The 19,179-nt window shown below is 40.7% G+C and overlaps 1 protein-coding gene across 4 annotated transcripts in view; it reads left to right on the top strand.

The window, feature by feature from the left end:
• Positions 1 to 1,000: 1,000 nt before the first annotated feature.
• The window catches only part of IL31RA (interleukin 31 receptor A), a 126,433-nt gene continuing 108,254 nt past the window's right edge, over positions 1,001 to 19,179 (top strand). For 2 of the 4 annotated variants that reach the window (XM_077462710.1, XM_077462708.1), the window contains exons 1-2: positions 1,044 to 1,148; positions 13,169 to 13,205. The gene's annotated coding sequence lies outside the window, so the exon portion shown is untranslated. Of the gene's footprint in view, positions 1,149 to 13,168; positions 13,206 to 19,179 lie in introns of all 4 variants that reach the window. The other 2 variants (XM_077462711.1, XM_077462709.1) reach the window with 1 other exon arrangement.

Below are 19,179 nucleotides of genomic sequence, written 5' to 3'. Positions count from 1 at the left end.
TAAAACATCCAATAAGAAAAAAATAAAAAATCAAATTTCTTCATAAATTTAGGCCAATATGTATTCTGCTACATATTTTGGTAAGAAATACCCCAATAAGTGTATACTAATTGGTTTGCGAGAAAGTTATAGCGTATGCAATCTATGGATTTTTTTATACTAGTAATGGCGACAATCAGCGATTTATAATGGTACTGAGATAGTATGGCAGACAATGTGATACTGGCACTTTGTGGAAACCAGTGACACCAATACAGTGATCAGTGCTAAAAATATACACTGTCACTGTACTAATGACACTGGCTGGGAAGGGATTAAACATCTAGGGTGATCAAAGGGTTAAATTTGTGCCTAACCAGCGTTTTATGTGTGTACTGTGGGTTGCTTTTTACTAAGGAAAGTCCTGGTTTTTATCCCCTGCTTTTTAGGGAAACAAAAACCAACACATCCTGGCTGACAGGACAGAGCTCTGTATTGTTTACATTGACAAAGTTCTGTCCTGTCTTCCTTATTGCCAATCAGTGGGTTCTGGCAGTCAATCATTGGCACCTGCTGATCAGCTTGTGCTGTGACTGATCACTGTATTGGATACATGATCCAGCACAGAAGAGCCACTCTGCCACTGTACACCTACGTGAGACAGTCAGCAAGCGATTAATATGTTGTACTAAAAAAAGACTCTTTATGATTTTAAACGATTGGAAATCAATGCAGCATCCCTGGTTAGAAAACCAATTTGCATGGCCTGTATGAGAGTTAGGGCATTGTTCTCTTAGCTTGGGTAGTACAACAGATTTTATGTTGAATATTTTTTTGAAGTCTTATAAGTAATATTTGATACAGTTTTTACAGAAAACACCCAATGATATTTTTGGCAGTATTCGTATACGTCAGTGTTAGTATTGCACAGTATGTCTATAATGATGTTATTTGCTTGTAAATCTTCCCAGAACGGTACAGGATGCAGTTATAGCAATCTGCTACTGCTTCCTGTACATATTTTGAAATCTGTTGCATGTGTAATTTCCTCATTTCTCAGTCAGTCTGCACCAACATGTCACCAGTAAGGATTTCCTTTTCTCAAAATTATTTGGAGAGATACATTTCTTGAACAAAATCCTGTTAAAATAGCAGGGTGGAATTGGCAGGTAAGTGCTACTATATTTAAAAATCAATAATATAATGCAAACGTTTTTCATCATAATTCTTCTTGTGGTCCATGTCTTACAATGTGGTTACTATGAGATGTACTTTGATCCAACAACTCCTTCGTGAGAACAATCGGTAATGTCCTAATACATATAAACTTTTGTTTAGTTTGCAGTATAGATAGATATTGATACTAATAGTTAATGGGCTGGTGTCTTTATTCAACCTTACCAACTATGTAAGTATTCATTACGAGTGTGCTGCATATTTACTGTTTAAACCAAGTAAAGCAAGCTTATATATAAATCTGATTTTTTTGTTGAACCAGCAACTCGGTTGTGGTGGATATGGGGAATCCTCCTTCTGAGCTTTTGTATTCTGGCAGTGGGGAGACTTCTCCACCATCAGAATGCACCGATCAGCGATGCCGGCTATAGACTGCAGTGCTGATCGAGTGGCAAAAATCTGACACATCCAAACCAGTAGATCAATTTCTGTACAAACAGTGACTATACATGGATTGAAATTCAGCTGGTCCCTGCTGAACAGGTGGAACTTCAATCCATGTATGGCCAGTTTAACCACTTCAGCCCCAGAAGTTTTGGCTGCTCAATGACCAGGCCATTTTTTGCGATACTGCACTGCGTCGCTTTAACTGACGATTACGTGGTCGAGCGACGCTGTACTCAAACAAAATTTACATCCTTTTTTTCCCACAAATAGAGCTTTCTTTTGGTGATATTTGATCGCCTCTGCGGGTTTTATTTTTTGCGCTATAAACAAAAGAAGAGCGACAAGTTTTAAAAAAACATAAAAAAATCTTTTACCTTTTGCTATAATAAATATCCCACATTTAAAAAAAAACATTTTCTTCCTCAGTTTAGGCCGATATGTATTCTTCTACATATTTTTGGTAAAAAAAAAAAAAATTGCAATAAGCGTATATTGATTTGTTTGCGCAAAAGTTATAGCATCTACAAAATAGGGGATAGCTTTATGGCATTTTAATTTTTTATTTTTTTTACTAGTAATGGCGGCGATCTGCGATTTTTATCAGGACTGTGATATTGCGGTGGACAAATTGGACACTTTTGACACATTTTTGAGATCATTGACAATTACTGTATTTATTCGTATAACGCTCACTTTTTCACCATGAAAATCGGGTGCAAATAGCGCGTGCGTGTTATACGCCAGTACAGTTTTAACTGCCTCAGAGCTGACAGGCAGGGGGGCAGGACGAGCGCCGTCAGATTACATACAGTGAGAATCTCTTGTTTACTTGGCAGCCTCTATAATAGGAAGTCCCATGCCCTGGGCCACCATTGGACCACTGTTCTGTCTATCATAGGAGATTCCCACTGTATGTAATCTGTTGGCGCTTGTCCCACCCCCCTCCCTGTCCCCGCTAGGCTGCACATGGGCATCGATCAGGCTGCGCTGATGGCAAGGGCGAGGCTGCTGCATTGAAGCAATGGTGAGGCTGCTGCATTGATGGCAATGGTGAGGCTGCTGCATTGATGCCAATGGTGAGGCTGCTGCATTGATGCCAATGGCGAGGCTGCTGCATTGTTGCAAATGGTGAAGCTGCTGCATTGAAGGCAATGGTGGGGCTGCTGCATTGAAGACAATGGTGGGGCTGCTTCATTGGAGGCAATGGTGAGGCTGCTGCATTGATGGCAATGGCAAGGCTGCAGATGGGCACTGATCCTTATTTTGCTTCAAAGTTCCTTATTTAAAATGTAATTTTTTTTTCCAGAAACTTCCCTCTTAAAATGAATTTGCGTGTTATACACCGATAAATACGGTATACAGAGATCAGTGCTATAATAATACACTGATTACTGTATAAATGTCAATGGCTGGGAAGGGGTTAACACTAGGGGGCGATCAAGGGCTTAACTGTGTTCCCTCGTGTGTGTTCTAACTGTAGGGGGATGGGACTGACTAGAGGAGAGAATTCTATGTTCATACTTAGTATGAACACACGATCTGTCTCCTCTCCCCCTGAGAGAACCGGGATTTGTGTTTACACACACAGATCCCGGTTGTCGCTCTGGATGATCGCCGGGCACTCATTTCGGGTGTGCGCTCCCTACAGCGTCTTAAAGGGCCTACGCAGAGTTACGGCGGCTCGTCCACGGGAGACCAGTTAAGAGTATCCCTGTCTGAAGGTTAGGGACTCTAGGTCCATTTATTACTGTATTTTTTGTTCTGATTTACAACAAAGGTTAAAGTATGTAAACCCTCATAATAAAATAATCGTATTTGATGCTTGTTGATCATATCGGTGTGTTCCTCTCTGGAACTACAAAACTGTTACTGTTGATGATGGAGAGATAGGAACAGTGAGAGGGATTAAGTTGTTTAATGGAGAAGTACAGCCAAAGCTCGTTTGGTTGTACTTCTCCTGTAGATCGAAGAGTTTGTTTTGCACTCCTGCGAACCATTTTCAGCAGACAGTAGGCTGAAGTCCACTGTCTACTGACTTCACAGAGCCAGTCCTGGCTCTGGTAAGATCGGGACAATATAATTGGAATCCGTCACTTGCCTGGACCGGCATCGGGCTCAGGCTCTCAGCGAGCCACTGAGAGCCTGAGCTAGCCTCTTCTACAGTCATCGCTCTCTGCTCGGGGAGCTTTGAGAACCGAGTGATCGGCGATATTTGATCCCTCGGTTCTTAGTGTTAGAGGCGCCGGGGGACAGATGCAGCATCCGATCGATGCTATATCCACCTAGGTAAATATGATTGTTAAATTTTTTTAAAACGCCATACTTCTCTTTTATCAAAACACAACTGACACCTTTCAGTCCAAAAAAAAGATACTAGGGTGATTTCAGTAAAGCATTCACGCCATTCTTCTGTCAGTGTGGCCCTTTTAAAAGGTCCTGCGCCAAATTAAAAAATAACCCTCGGTTCCTAGATAACAAAACTGGGGGTACTAAAAGCAATATTAAACCCAAACTAAAAATTGTAATATATCAGTTTACCAATCATTAGTTGTGGTGGCTGCATTTTCTTCTTTTTTTTTTTTTTTAGCTTTTTATCCCTTTATTTCATCTGGTGATCCAACCAGTCGACGCTCTTTTGTCATAGGGTGTCTGCATTCTGCATGAAGTAGTAAAGCAGACACTTTTGGACAGCAGCATTGTCAGTCTAGGGAGAGAGCAGTGTTAGACTAGCAGATTTAGATGGACTTGACTAAAAAAAAAAATTGATCTCCAGGTAATACTTATTAAGCAGGTACAGCAAACTGTTTTGTTTTGTTTTTTCTTTTGGGTTAAAGTTTTTTTACATGAATAAATAAATGGTGACCATTGTAAGCACCCCTGTACGTGCTAGCTTGTTCAGTTAACCACTTCAATACAGGGCATTTTCACCCCCTTCCTGCCCAGTCCAATTTTCAGCTTTCAGCGCAGTCACAATTTGAATGACAATTGCGCGGTCATGCAATGTTGTACCCAAATTCAATTTTGAATCTTTTTTTCCTCACAAATAGAGCTTTCTTTTGGTGGTATTTGATCACCTCTGCGTTTTTTAGTTTTTGCGCTATGAACAAAAAAAGTAACAATTTTGAAAAAAAACACAATATTTATTACTTTTTAAATATCAGAAGTGAATAGTGTTGCGCTATCTTGAAAAATCCTACCTGTACAGCTAAAAAAGTGCTAAGTGCCAAAATCGCAAATAAAATAAATGTATTAAGATTCTAATAAATTACTAAAGAAAGGTGAAAAGGGGGAAACAAACCTCCCAAAATATTCCGATACTCCTTCAGATTATAACATGTAATTGCAAACACATACGTATCACAGGTGAAAAAAGGTGCAATGTGCAAAAGAAAAAATATATATACATATATATATATAATATATATATATATATATATATATATATATATATATATATATATATATATATATATATATATATATATATATATATATAGGTCTCTAAGTTTATATTAAGTGAAATAATTAATTTAACACCCTGAAATTGATATATATATATATATATATATATAAATTAGGGAAAAATGTCCAAATAGGGCAATTCATAAATTAAAACATCCCAAATGTGTAATAAATAAAATTAAATAAATTGATTGAATTAATTAAATTAATAAAATAGATAAAGTGCAGATAAACCAAGCCACTGGGCTGAATAAATTAATTCATTAATAAAATTAAATCAGTGCAGACAAACAAAGCCCCTGGGCTAAATGCAATATATACCGTATGCAGATGGATTTAAATATGCAGATGGATTTAAACTAAAGAGTACTTATTCAGTGGAGTCCACAATAAAAAAGAGGTAACCAGTCCTGGGCGCATTGAGTACTTCAGATTAATAAGGATATCCCAAAAACCTTGTCACCAATCTTATCCTTAATTCCAGGTAGATAGTAAATCAAGGGGATAATCCTGCTTCCTCCACTTCAGGAATAATATTTGATCATAAAAAACAAAGGAGAAAAATCATTGCGCAATGTTTCTCATACTAACAAAAAGGATCAGCGAAAAAAAACACTCACATGTGTTGAAATATACAGAGCGCTTCTCACAAAATGAATGGTCAGATCACACCGTTTGAATCTGCAGCCACTGCTCTGCCAAGCTCTACCGTGCATTGTCACAGGCTCCTCTCCCTCACATGTATCGTCACTGTCACATGACTTTCTGAAAAGGTTGCTAGGAGACCTGTGACGCTTTCAATTTATATCTCTGCGAGCTTGTAAGCTTAGAAAACCCGCCTCAGCGATAGGGTGGATGGTCATCCCTCCATTCAGCACTACATTATCAACTTTATTATAATGATTTAAAATTGATTTAAAAATAGATGGTGTTAATGTAAAACAATCGTACAAAGCATTAATTATAACTAGCAAGATTAGAAATTAGATTATGTGCTATACAAATACCAAAACTCCCTCTAGAGGACACCGAGAGAGCTACAATTAATGCCAAACCATATCAGCCTACTAATATTATATAATCAATAAATACAAAAATAATTAATATTAATATGTCTTAATTATATATGTGCTCTCAACCACAGGAAGAAAATATCCACCAGATACAGATGATGCTAATATGGCAACATAAATCAAGAAATGTAAAATTGATAATCAAACTATAATTGAAAGCACCATGAAATATATATTGATATAAATAGCAAAAAATAAAAAAATAAAATATTTTATATATAAAACAATCATAAAAATCTCCAAAAAAAAATTAAATTATATATTGATATTAAAATTATCTATATAAATATTATAATCCAATGGTTAAATTTTCCATATTGGACAAAAACAATTCTCAGTTAGATTAACCACTTTCAGACCGGACCATTGCGAATTGGCACAGCATGGATTTAACTGACAATTGCTCGGTCGTGCGACGTGGCTCCCAAACAAAATTAATGTCCTTTTTTTCCCACAAATAGAGTTTTCTTTTGGTGGTATTTTATCACCCCTGTGGTTTTTATTTTTTGTGCTATAAACAAAAAAAGAGCGACAATTTTGAAAAAACATTATTTTTTGCTATAATAAATATCCCCCAAAAATATATAAAAAAAACATTTTTTTTCCTCGGTTTAGGCCGATACGTATTCTTCTACATATTTTTGGTAAAAAAAAATCGCAATAAGTGATTATTGATTGGGTTGCGCAAAACTTATAGCGTTTACAATATAGGGGATAGTTTTATGGCATTTTTATTAATATTTTTTTTTTACTAGTAATGGCGGCGATTTTTATTGTGACTGTGACATTATGGTGGACACATCGGACATTTTTGACACATTTTTGGGACCATTGTCATTTATACAGCAATCAGTGCTATACAAATGCACTGATTCCTGTGTAAATGACACTGGCAGTGTAGGGTTTTACGAGGGAGTGGCAGTGTAGGGATTAAGTGTGTCCTAGGGGCGTGTTACTAACTGTGGGGAGCATGGCTGTGTGTTAGTGAACACTGATCTCTGCTCCAATAACAGGGAGCAGAGATCAGTGTCACCTGTTGCTAGGCAGAATGAGGAGATGCTGTTTACTTTCCGCATCTCCCTGTTCAGCCTCCCCGTGAGACGATCGCTGGTATCCCTGCGGAGATAAAGTCTGCGGGTCCACGGGGGTCCCGACCGGCGCGCGCGATGGCATGGCGGCATTCTTAAAGGGACGTACCTGTACGCCCATATGCCTGTCCGTGCCATTCTGCCGACGTACATCGTTGTGCGCCGGTCTGGAAGTGGTTAATAACCAATAGTATCTATAACAGAGGAGAATATATTAAAAAATATATATTATTTTAAAAACAATTTTAAGAGACAATAATGAAGACCCCCTAAGTGGCAAAAAAAAAGAGGGGAGAATTAAAACCAATAATAACAGGACCATCAAATGTCTTAACCCTTGTACACACGGTCGGAAATTCCAATGGAAAATGTCTGATCGGACTGTGTTGTCAGATAATCCAACCATGTGTGGGCTCCATCAGACTTTTTCCGTCGGAATATCCGACCAACAAAGTTTGAGAGCTGGATATAAAATTTTCCAACAACATGATCCGATCAGACTTTATCCGATCGTTTGTAGAGAATTCCGATCGGACAAAGTGCCACGCATGCTCAGATGAAATTACGAGACCAATGCTATTGGCTACTAGCCTGAACGTAGTCCCGTCGTAATAAACTAACATCATCACGTTCCGAACGGATTTTCCCACAACTTTGTCCGACTGTGTGTATGCAACACCAGTTTCAGACAAAATCTGACGGATTTTGTGGTCGGAATGTCCGACCGTGTGTACGGGGGCATAGACAAAAAAATTAAAAAATAAATAATTTCCAGCAAGGTGAGAGAGAGGGGCAAGGAGCAAGATTAAGATTCAACTATACTCCATACCACATAATCAACCCAAGAAGCCCAAAACAGAAGAGGGGATACTAGGGAGGATATAAGACCCAAAAGAAGAAGAGAACAATAGGAGAAGGAATTTTTAATAAAATGGTTGTGAATGGCCTGGAAAAATTGAACATAAAGAGAATAGAAGAATCCCAGAGCATCAAACAAGGGATTAAGGCCCTTGAAAAGAATAAACAAGTTGTAATTAGACCCGCTGATAAAGGGGGGGGGGGGGGGGTTGTGGTATACTACAATCAAGAATTATTGGACCAACTTAATGATTTTAATACATATATCAAATTGAAAGGGGATCCGACCAGGAAATACAAAGAGGAGCTGTGTGACTTAGTCCTAAGAGGAAGGCTGAAAAATATTCTAACAAAAAAGGAGGAAAAATATCTCATACCTGAAACATGCAAGGTACCTATCATATATACAATTCCCAAAACACATAACTCAACAACACCTCCAGGGAGACCCATAATAAATGTGATTCAGTTACTTAACTCAAGACTTGGGCAATATGTTGATAATTTTATACAGTCATTAGTTCCACAAACACGGGAGTTTTTACGGGCTACTAAACACTTGATTCAGATACTCAATTCTTTGGAATTGGATCCGCAACATAGATATCTGATAGCAACAGCTGATGTAGCATCACTTTACACAAATATCAGTCATGAAGGATCAATTGAATCCACGAAGTGGGCACTCGATAAATTTTCAAATTTGATTTCAAAACAAAAAAGATTTGTCCATAGTTGCTTGGCATTTGGTTTGCAACATAATTATTTTTGGTTCAATAATGAATATTTTAGACAGCTTAATGGTATTGCTATGGGTGCTAAATATGCACCAAGTGTTGCAAACATCTACATGTCCAAATGGGAAGAACCAACAGTATATGCAGATATACCAGAAGAGCTTATTCAATATAGACGATACATTGATTGTATCATAATATGGAAGGGAGAGGAAAGTAGTCTAATACAGTTTTTGGACAAACTAAATAACAACCAAAATAATATTAAACTTACACTGATGCTCATTTCTTGGATCTGACAATTCAACAAGAAGATGGAAAATGAATGACAAAAACCTATTTTAAACCAGTGGAACATAATAGTTATATCCCGACAAACAGCTGTCATCATGATCCCTGGTTGATTAACATCCCTAAGGGACAGTTAATACGACTTAGAAGAAATTATATGAGTAGTGAATGCTACTTGGAACAAGCTGAATTGATGGGAAAAAAAATCATTAATAAAAGTTATAATGAACAATTTATACAAGACAAAATACAGGAAGTATACGCCATTTCAAGAGCTGATCTCATAAAGGACGAAGTGAAAACCCCTAATCAGTTAGAACAGGTACCATTATTAATGAATTATAGCATTCAACACAAACAAGTGGAACAAATTATAAATAAGCATTGGTCATTATTGTTAGCAGATACACAACTACAGAAGATCTTACCAGTTAAACCTTGGTTCACATATAGAAGAGTGGCCAAGGGGCATGAACATCAATTTTGATCTGAATTGCTTTATTTCAGATTTTTAATAAGTTGCCCTGGGTATTTATGCATGACATATTCCCTTAATACCAACTATTTGTCATGGTTATGCAGTAATCTTCCTCTGCTTACCTCTCCTCATGTGTTCAGACTAAGCCCTTGTACACACGGTCGGAGAATCTGTCGGAATGTGTCCTATCGGACCGTTTTGTCGGGTATTCCAACTGTGTGTGGTATGCATCGGACTGTATCCGTCGGACCAAATTTTCCAACTTGCTGGAAATATTTTCGGACAAACTGGTCCGATCGGACATACTCCGATCATGTGTAGCCTACTCCGACGGACAAAGTGCCACGCATGCTCAGATCAAATTCCTAGACCAAAGCTATTGGCTACTAGCCTGAACGTAGTCCCGTCGTAACAAAATAACGTCATCACGTTATGTACAATCGGATTTTCCGACAACTTTGTCCGACCGTGTGTATGCAACAGTTTTGGCCAAAATCCGTAGGTTGTCAGAATGTCCGACCGTGTGTACAAGGGCTAAGAGGCCAGCCACTTCCACGAGGTGGTTTTTATAACCTCTCCTCTAGGCATGGCTCCACCCCAGGCCCTATCAGGGAACCCTATGTTAACCTGTGCACTGCAAGCCAGGGTTGCTGATCAACCATTGTGTATTCATTGTGTGTTTGGCTTCCTGTTTCCAGCTTGCTGTGTGCTCTTCGTTTGGCTCTGTTACCGAGCTCGGCGTGTTCTCAACGACTCCTGTCTGCTTGCGACCTTGACCTTTTGGCATGTCCCTGACCATCCCTGTCTGCCTGTGACCCTGAACCTTTGGCCTGTACTCTGTTCCTGTCTGCTAGTTGCCCTGACCTCTGCCTTGTCCCCTTACTATTCTTGTTGTTCCAGCCTGCTGCTTCCTTCTCCTGTAGTCTACTGGGAGTGTGAGCTGTGAGACCCTAGGGGCCGCGACCTGGAGCCAGACTGCAGCGAAGTCCATCCTCACCACTGGAGGCTCTGGTGAACACCTGCTGGCTCTTAGACTCCGCGCCCTGGGGAATCTATGCTCTAGCTCCTACTGGGATCTGTGTTAGTGATCCAGTAGACCTGTGTCGTGAATCTCCCTGGGTACAATGCGCAGCAGTCAGTTCTAAGGTCCACTACCTAGCGGTGCACTTCCGACTCCTATGGAGTGCATCTGTCACCTGGTCTCAGCCTGTCCGTTGTCCCCTTGTCCGTTTTCCCCTCAGCTTTTGTTTTGAAAAATTTGCGCGGCCGAGATGTTCTTCGCATCTTGGCGGCGCCCGGAAGTTCTCGGCGGCTTTCGGCCGCCTCAGTCGTACTCGGAGGCTTTCGGCCCACACTCGGTGGCTTTCGGCCGTACTCGGAGGCTTTCGGCCCGCACTCGGCGGCTTTCAACCACCTCGGCCATACTCTGAGGCTTTCGGCAGGCTCTCACCGCTTCTCTGTGGTTTTTGGCCGCCTCCGCCGAAGGCGACCGAAAGCCGCGAGAAGGGCCGAAGACGGCTGAAAGCCGCCCCAGAGCCCAGAAATCGCAAGTAAATCGCGGCGGATCGGTGTATAACACGCACCCCCGATTTTCCCCTGGTTTTAAGGGGAAAAAAGTGCGTGTTATACCCCGATAAATACGGTATATCCATTTCAGGGTGTTGTTAAATTAATTATTTCACTTAATATACACTTAGTGAACTATATATATATATATATATATATATATATATATATATATATATATATATATATTATTTTTTTGCACATTGCACCTTTTTTCACCTGTGTTTGCAATCACATGTTATAATCTGAAGGAGTATTGGAATATTTTTGGAGGTTCGTGTCCCCCTTTTCACTTTTTTTTTTTAGTAATATATTAGAATCTTAATACATTTATTTTATTTGCGATTTTGGCACTTAGCACTTTTTTAGCCGTACAGGTAGGATTTTTGAAGATGGCGCAACACTATTCACTTTTGATATTTAAAATTCTTGGTTGACTGACCTTTTGGAGTGTTTGCAACTGCTTTCGATATAGGTATAATTTTCTCATCTATCATCCAAATTTGCGCTTGAGTATTTTTATTTTTGATTTATTACTTTTTGCTATAATAAATATATTGTACATATTTTTGGTAAAAAAAATCCCAATAAGCGTATATTGATTGGTTTGCACAAAAGTTATAGTGCCTACAAAGTAGGGGATAGATCTGTCATTTTTTTTTTTTTTTGCTACTAATGGCGGTGATCTGCAATTTTTATTGTGACTGTGACATTGTGGCGAACAGATCGGAGACTTTTGACACTATTTTGGGACCATTCACAGTTATGAAGTGATCGATGCTGTAAAAAAATGCACTGATTACTGTATAAATGTGATTGTCAAGGAAGGGGTTTACACTAGGGCACGCTGCAGGGGTTAAATGTGTGTCCTAGGGAGTGATTCTAACGGTGGGGGAGGGGACTGATGAGGGGAGGAGACCGATCTGTGTTCCTCTGTACAAGGAACATACAATCAGTTCTCCTCTCCCCTGACAGGACGTGGATCTGTGTGTTTACACACAAAGATCCACATCCCCGGTCTGTTATGAGCAATCGCGGGTGCCCAGCGGACATTGTGGCCACTGGGAGCACAAATTGGATCCCTAGTGATGCTGCAAGTGCGTGCGCTCTCCACAATGTCGGGAAGCCGTGGACGTCATATGACGCCCACCCGGAGGGAGGAACGGTTCCTGCCTCCGTCATTTTACAATACAGCGGTAGGGAACTGGTTAAAGCAAGTTGAAAATAAACAGACTTACTGACTGGATCACCAGGTGAAAATAAAGGAAAAAAAATAGAAACGAATGCAGCCACCACATCTAAGAGCTGGTAAGCTGCAAATTAATATATTCTTGTTTTTAGGATTAATACTGCTTTAAGTTGGTGTACAGAGACAGGCAAATGCTATTTAGTGGAGCAGCATGTTTGCCACTCTTACCCCCTCCCCATCTGTCACTGTGTGTTAAGGATGCTGTTGGCTTTTGAGTTTACAGGCAACTACCAGACAGTGATGCTAAAAGTGGGCGGAGCCTGATGTGTTATCACAAGAGGAAATTATGGCATTTCTGGCAGATCAACAGATATTATCTTAACTGTAATGCACAGTATATGGGACTTATTCTTAAGGCCCGTACATGCGGTTAGAAAATCTGAAGTTAAATTTCATCCGTTGAACGATCTGCCGATTTTCTGATCATTAGTATGCTGCTTTTCTTTTCATTAGTACTGTTTTCTGCCCAAAAAAATCTGAAGAGCAAGACTAGGCATGCTCAGAAATGAAAGAACACATACAAAACAATTCAACACATACGTCACTTCTGACGTTGAATTCTGTCGTCTGAAAATTTTCTGAAGGCTTTAGACCTTGGCTTATATGACGCTACCTTCATGTGATTGGCCGCTGGCAAGAATAACTTGGTATGGCCTCCCCCAGAGCACATTTATAACCCCACCCACTTGTGAAGTTCTATTTTTTTTCAATGTCCTTAGATAATGGGCCTGTAACTCTGGATGAATTTTTTTTGTTTCCTCCAGGTACTCCGGTTTCCTCCCACATGCCAATGACATGCTGGTAAGTTAATTGGCTTCTGTCTAAATTGGCCCTAGTATATGAATGTGAGTTGGGGACCTTGGATTGTAAGCTCCTTGGGGATAAGGATGTGAATCTGCAATGTATATGTAAATTGACAGTGCTAAATAAGTACCTTAAATAATAATATAATAATGAAAAGATATAATAAAATATTTACAAAAATGTGAGGGGTGTACTCACTTTTATGAGATACTGTATATAACCACTCACCAGCCACTTTATTAGGTACACCTGCTCAATTGCTTGTTAACACAAATTTCTAATCAGCTAATCACATGGCAGCAACTTAAAGCAGGAGTAAACCCGCTGACATATATGTATGCGCCGCATACTAGCTCATTATGAAATATCTTAGAACGAGGCCCTGACATCTCACCGGATCCACGCCGAGGGAGCTGACATGTTCCCTCGGCATGTCTTCCGGTTATCGCGGCTCCGGCGCTGTGTGTGGTCAGAGCCGCGATATCGTCACTCCCGCGCATGCGCACGGGCGGTTTCTTTCTGGCAGGGTCCGGCGTCTGCTGGGCTTTCAGCCGAGAATCCGTTGTGCGCATGCGCTGCTGCAGTCAGCGGCTCATTGTGAGGGCAATATCTTCTAAACCATACAGGTTTAGGAGATATTTTTTTTACCTACAGGTAAGCCTTATTATAGGCTTACCTGTAGGTAAAAGTAAAAAAAAAAAAAAAACTATACAACCACTTTAATGCATGTAGGCATCTAGACATGGGGAAAACCACTTGCTGAAGCCGAGTATCAGATAGGGGATTTAAGTGACTTTGACCATGTCATGGTTGTTGGTGACAGACGGGATGGTCTGAGTATTTTAATAACTGCTGATCTACTGGAATTTTCATGTACAACCATCACTAGGGTTTACAGAGAATGGTCCGAAAAAGAGAAAATATCCAGTGAGTGTCAGTTATGTGGACAAAAATGCATTGTTGATGTCAGAGATGATAGAAAGTAACAGTACCTCAAATAACCACTCGTCACAATTAAGGTACGCAGAATACCATCTCTGTACGCACAACACGTCGAACCTTGAAGCAGATGGGCTACAGCAGCAGAAGACCACACTGGGTGCCACTCCTGTCAGCTAAGAACAGGAAATTGGGGCTAAAATTTGCACAAGCTCACCAAAATTGTACAATAAATGATTGGAAAAACTTTGACTGGTCTGACGAGTCTCGATTTCCTCTGCGACATTCGGATGGTAGGGTCAGAATTTGGCGTAAACAACACGAAAGCATGAATCCATCATACCTAGTATCAATGGTTCAGGCAGCTGGTGATAGTGGTGTAATGGTTTGGATGATATTTTCTTGGCACACTTTGGGCCTCTTAGTACCAATTGAGCACTGTTTAAGTGCTACGCATACCTGAGTATTGTTGCTGACCATGTTTATTCCTTTATGACTACAGTTTACCCATCTTCTGATGGCTCCTTCCACCAGGATAATGCACCATGTCACAAAGCTCAAATCATCTTAAACTGGTTACTTGAAAATGACAATGAGGTCCCTGTACTTCAATGACCTCAACAGTCACCTGATCTTAATCCAATAGAGCACCTTTGGGAAGGGGTGGAACAGGAGATTTGCATCATGGATGTGCAGCGGAAAAATCTGCAGCAACTGCGTGATGCTATCATATCAATATGGACTAAAATCTCTGAAGAATGTTTCCAACACCTTATTGAATCTATGCCAGGAAGAATAAAGACAGTTCAGAAGGCTTAGGGGGTTCAACCCAGTACTTGGAAGGTATACCTAATAAAGTGGCCGTTGAGTGTTTATATATTGTATATGAATCAATAAAGTCCCATCTACCAGTGTATAAAAAAGTGTACTTGTGGTAATACACTTAAAAGGAGGGGCAGCTACACACAATTTTGTAGGAGGTAAAAGAGGATACGCGCTACTACTCTTTCTTGAATTCATCCAAAGAATGTTTTAAAAATAGACCCCCATGTTTCCCTAAACATATTCTTATTTCACAAGGACGAAATTTAGTCTTGCAAGTCAAGAAATTATTACATTTAGGTAAAAAGGACATGCGGCCAAGACCTTCATCCCTAAGTTGTAGAAAGCTCAACCTTTATTTTGTGTTTACAATAGATGTGTCTGGCAGTCCACTATATTCACTCCTAGTTGCTTACTGCACTCTTCTAACATAAAAGAGAGTAAAAACTGCGAATTGGATGTGGATTTTCTCGCCTCAAATTCGCATGACAGGAGATTGACACCGGCTCTCAATGGAGCCGGTTCACACATCTCCGGAGAGGCTGCGGAGCAGATTGCACAGGGGTCTTGTGCATCTTTGGCTCTGTTTCAGGTCCAATTTCAGGCAAAAATTGGAGTCTGATTTGTCCCTGAAACAGAGAACAGGGACACACCAGACCCCTGCTGCGAGCCACATCCGGCATAAGTGTGAACCCAGCCTTAACGAGCAGCAGAGGATCTGACATTTAACAATTTAATTGCAAAAATTATACCAGGTATAAACTCAGGCATGTTCAGATAGAAGTCCAATCTTGTCTAAGGGCCGGTTCACACTAGTGCGATGCCAGACATCGCACTTGATTCACACCGCATTGCTGTGCAGATCACATGCGATGTCTGTGAAATGTAAATTCAGCCATAAAAACTGTATGGCTGAATTCTAATTGCATTCAGACCAAACTCGTGCAGGACTTTTTTTTTTGGTCCGCACCAGAATCAGATTGCATAGGTGTTCACACCCATACGATCCGATTATGCAAATCGCTCTGCGTTTTGCAAACTAATTGTGGGGTGTCGTTAACTTTACATACACTCTGCAATCAGTTTGTATGAACAGGTTTGCGATTTTAGATGTAGTGCGAATTTGCACTGCATCTAGTATGTGAGCCTAAGCAATCCTGTCAGGAAGCTTTCAAGGCAGGCAGCCAATCATAGACAGCCAAGACATTCCCTGCCCCATGCCCCTGGTGTACATGAAGCTGCAGGGCAGGGAATGCCACTACTGCCCATGTTTGACTGTCCGCTTTGACAGCTTCTTGGTGGGATAGCTAAAGCAGGTTCAGACTCATCCAAACACACCTGACCCCATCCCTAATTGTGACTTATGCAGAAGTTTGAGGCCCCATGTACAACTTGTATTCCCAAGCATCCATGGTTCTCTTTTGCTATCTTGGAGACAATGCATGACAGTTTAACCACTTCCCACCCGGCCAATGCACATATACGGCCGGGTGGGAGCCGTCTACTTCTGATAGGACGTTCAGGAACGTCCATCAGAAGGAGCGGGATCGCGCGCGCGTGTGCCTGCGCAGCGGCGCGATCCCGATGCGCCCGTGTCACCCCGACACGGCGCATCTCAGATCGGCAGGAGGGCTCTCTGATTGGCCCTCCTGATCACATGAAGGCCGTGTCCAATCACGGCCGTCATGTGATGTAAACAAACAGCCGGTTGCTAGGCAATCGGCTCCTCCTCTCCTCACACAGAAGTCATCGCTGAGGAGAGGAGAGCAGATCGCTGCAGCCGGCTGATGATCAGTGAGTATGAGCTGTTTTTTACAGCTTTTTACTCACTGATCACCAGTCTAGTGTAATACACAACACACCACACAGTATAAGCACAGTCCCCACACATGTCCCCAAAACATGCATGTCCCCAAATAATAAAAACACATGTCCCTAATAATAAAAACATGTCCCCCACATATGTCCCACTAAAATCACATGTCCCAATGATTATCTGCACACATATATACGTGATCACCTGCACACATATGTACATGATCATTTGCGTACATATGTCCGTGATCACACAAACCAATTATTATACACTTAACGGAATTTTTTTTACCAAAAACATGTAGCAGAATACATTTTGGCTTAAATTTATGACAAAATTTGATTTTATTGGATTTCTTTTAAAATAGAAAAAAGAAAATATAGTTTTTTTTCCAAATTTCCGCATTTTTGCGCTTATATCGCAAAAAATAAAAAACGGAGTCGTGAATAAATACCACCAAAATAAAGCTCTATTTGTGCGAACAAAATGATAAAAATGTAATTTGGGTACAGTGTAGCATGACCGCGCAATTGTCACTGAAAGCGCTAGAGCGATGAAAGCTGAAAATTGGGCTGGGAAGGAAGGGGGCGAAAGTGCCCTGTATTGAAGTGGTTAAGTTCACTTTAAATGTCAAAATCAAGTTATTAAATGACAACGTCAGGAATATGAAAAATCCACCCTTGCAGAGCCCACTCCCACTGAGAGGATTAAATGTTTGTTATGTTTAGAGCAGGGGTAGGTAACCTGGGGCCCTCCAGCTGTTGCAGAACTACGAGTCCCATCATGTCTCTGGGAGTAATTGTAACTGCCAGCCTTGCAATGCCTCATGGGCAATGTAGTTCCAGTGGAGAAAGCCTGAGCACCCAGCTACATAGATACAGTGCCTTGCGAAAGTATTCGGCCCCCTTGAACTTTTCAACCTTTTGCCACATTTCAGGCTTCAAACATAAAGATATAAAATTTTAATTGTTTGTGAAGAATCACCAACAAGTGGGACACAATTGTCAAGTGGAACGAAATCTATTGGATATTTTAAACTTTTTTAGCAAATAAAAAAACTGAAAAGAGGTGCGTGCAAAATTATTCGGCCCCTTTACTTTCAGTGCAGCAAACTCACGCCAGAAGTTCAGCAAGGATCTCTGAATGATCCAATGTTGTCCTAAATTACTGATGGTGATAAATAGAATCCACCTGTGTGTAATCAAGTCTCTGTATAAATGCACCTGCTCTGTGATAGTCTCAGGGTTCTGTTGAAAGCGCAGAGAGCATCATGAAGACCAAGGAACACACCAGGCAGGTCCGTAATACTGTTGTGGAGAAGTTTAAAGCCGGATTTGGATACAAAAAGATTTCCCAAGCTTTAAACATCCCAAGGAGCACTGTGCAAGCGATCATTTTGAAATGGAAGGAGTATCAGACCACTGCAAATCTACCAAGACTTGGCCGTCCCTCTAAACTTTCAGCTCAGACAAGGAGAAGACTGATCAGAGATGCAGCCAAGAGGCCCATGATCACTCTGGATGAATTGCAGAGAACTACAGCTGAGGTGGGAGAGTCTTTCCATAGGACAACAATCAGTCGTACACTGCACAAATCTGGCCTTTATGGAAGAGTGGCAAGAAGAAAGCCATTTCTCAAAGATATCCATAAAAAGTCTCGTCTAAAGTTTGCCACAAGCCACCTGGGAGACACACCAAACATGTGGAAGAAGGTGCTCTGGTCAGATGAAACCAAAATCGAACTTTTTTCCCACAATGCAAAACGATATGTTTGGCGTAAAAGCAACACAGCTCATCACCCTCAACACACCATCCCCACTGTCAAACATGGTGGTGGCAGCATCATGGTTTGGGCCTGCTTTTCTTCAGCAGGGACAGGGAAGATGGATGCAGCCAAATACAGGACCATTCTGGATGAAAACCTGTTGGAGTCTGCAAAAGACCTGAAACTGGGACGGAGATTTATCTTCCAACAAGACAATGATCCCAAACATACAGCAAAATCTACAAAGGAATGGTTCATAAATAAACGTATCCAGATGTTAGAATAGCCAAGTCAAAGTCCAGACCTGAATCCAATCGAGAATCTGTGGAAAGAGCTGAAAACTGCTGTTCACAAATGCTCTCCATCCAACCTCACTGAGCTTGAGCTGTTTTGCAGGGAAGAATGGGCAAGAATTTCAGTCTCTCGATGTGCAAAACTGATAGAGACATACCCCAAGCGACTTGCAGCTGTAATCGCAGCAAAAGGTGGCTCTACAAAGTATTAACGCAAGAGGGCTGAATAATTTTGCACGCCCCACTTTTCATTTTTTTTATTAGTTAAAAAGTTATTAGTTTCAAAAATCCAATAGATTTTGTTCCACTTCACAATTGTGTCCCACTTGTTGGTGAT

Source organism: Lithobates pipiens, unplaced genomic scaffold, assembly GCF_037356315.1.
Source record: "Lithobates pipiens isolate NorthernLeopardFrog02 unplaced genomic scaffold, aLitPip1_a1.2 Scaffold_3, whole genome shotgun sequence".
Taxonomy (NCBI): Eukaryota; Metazoa; Chordata; class Amphibia; order Anura; family Ranidae; genus Lithobates; species Lithobates pipiens.
This window is presented reverse-complemented; position numbering and strand designations above follow the sequence as displayed.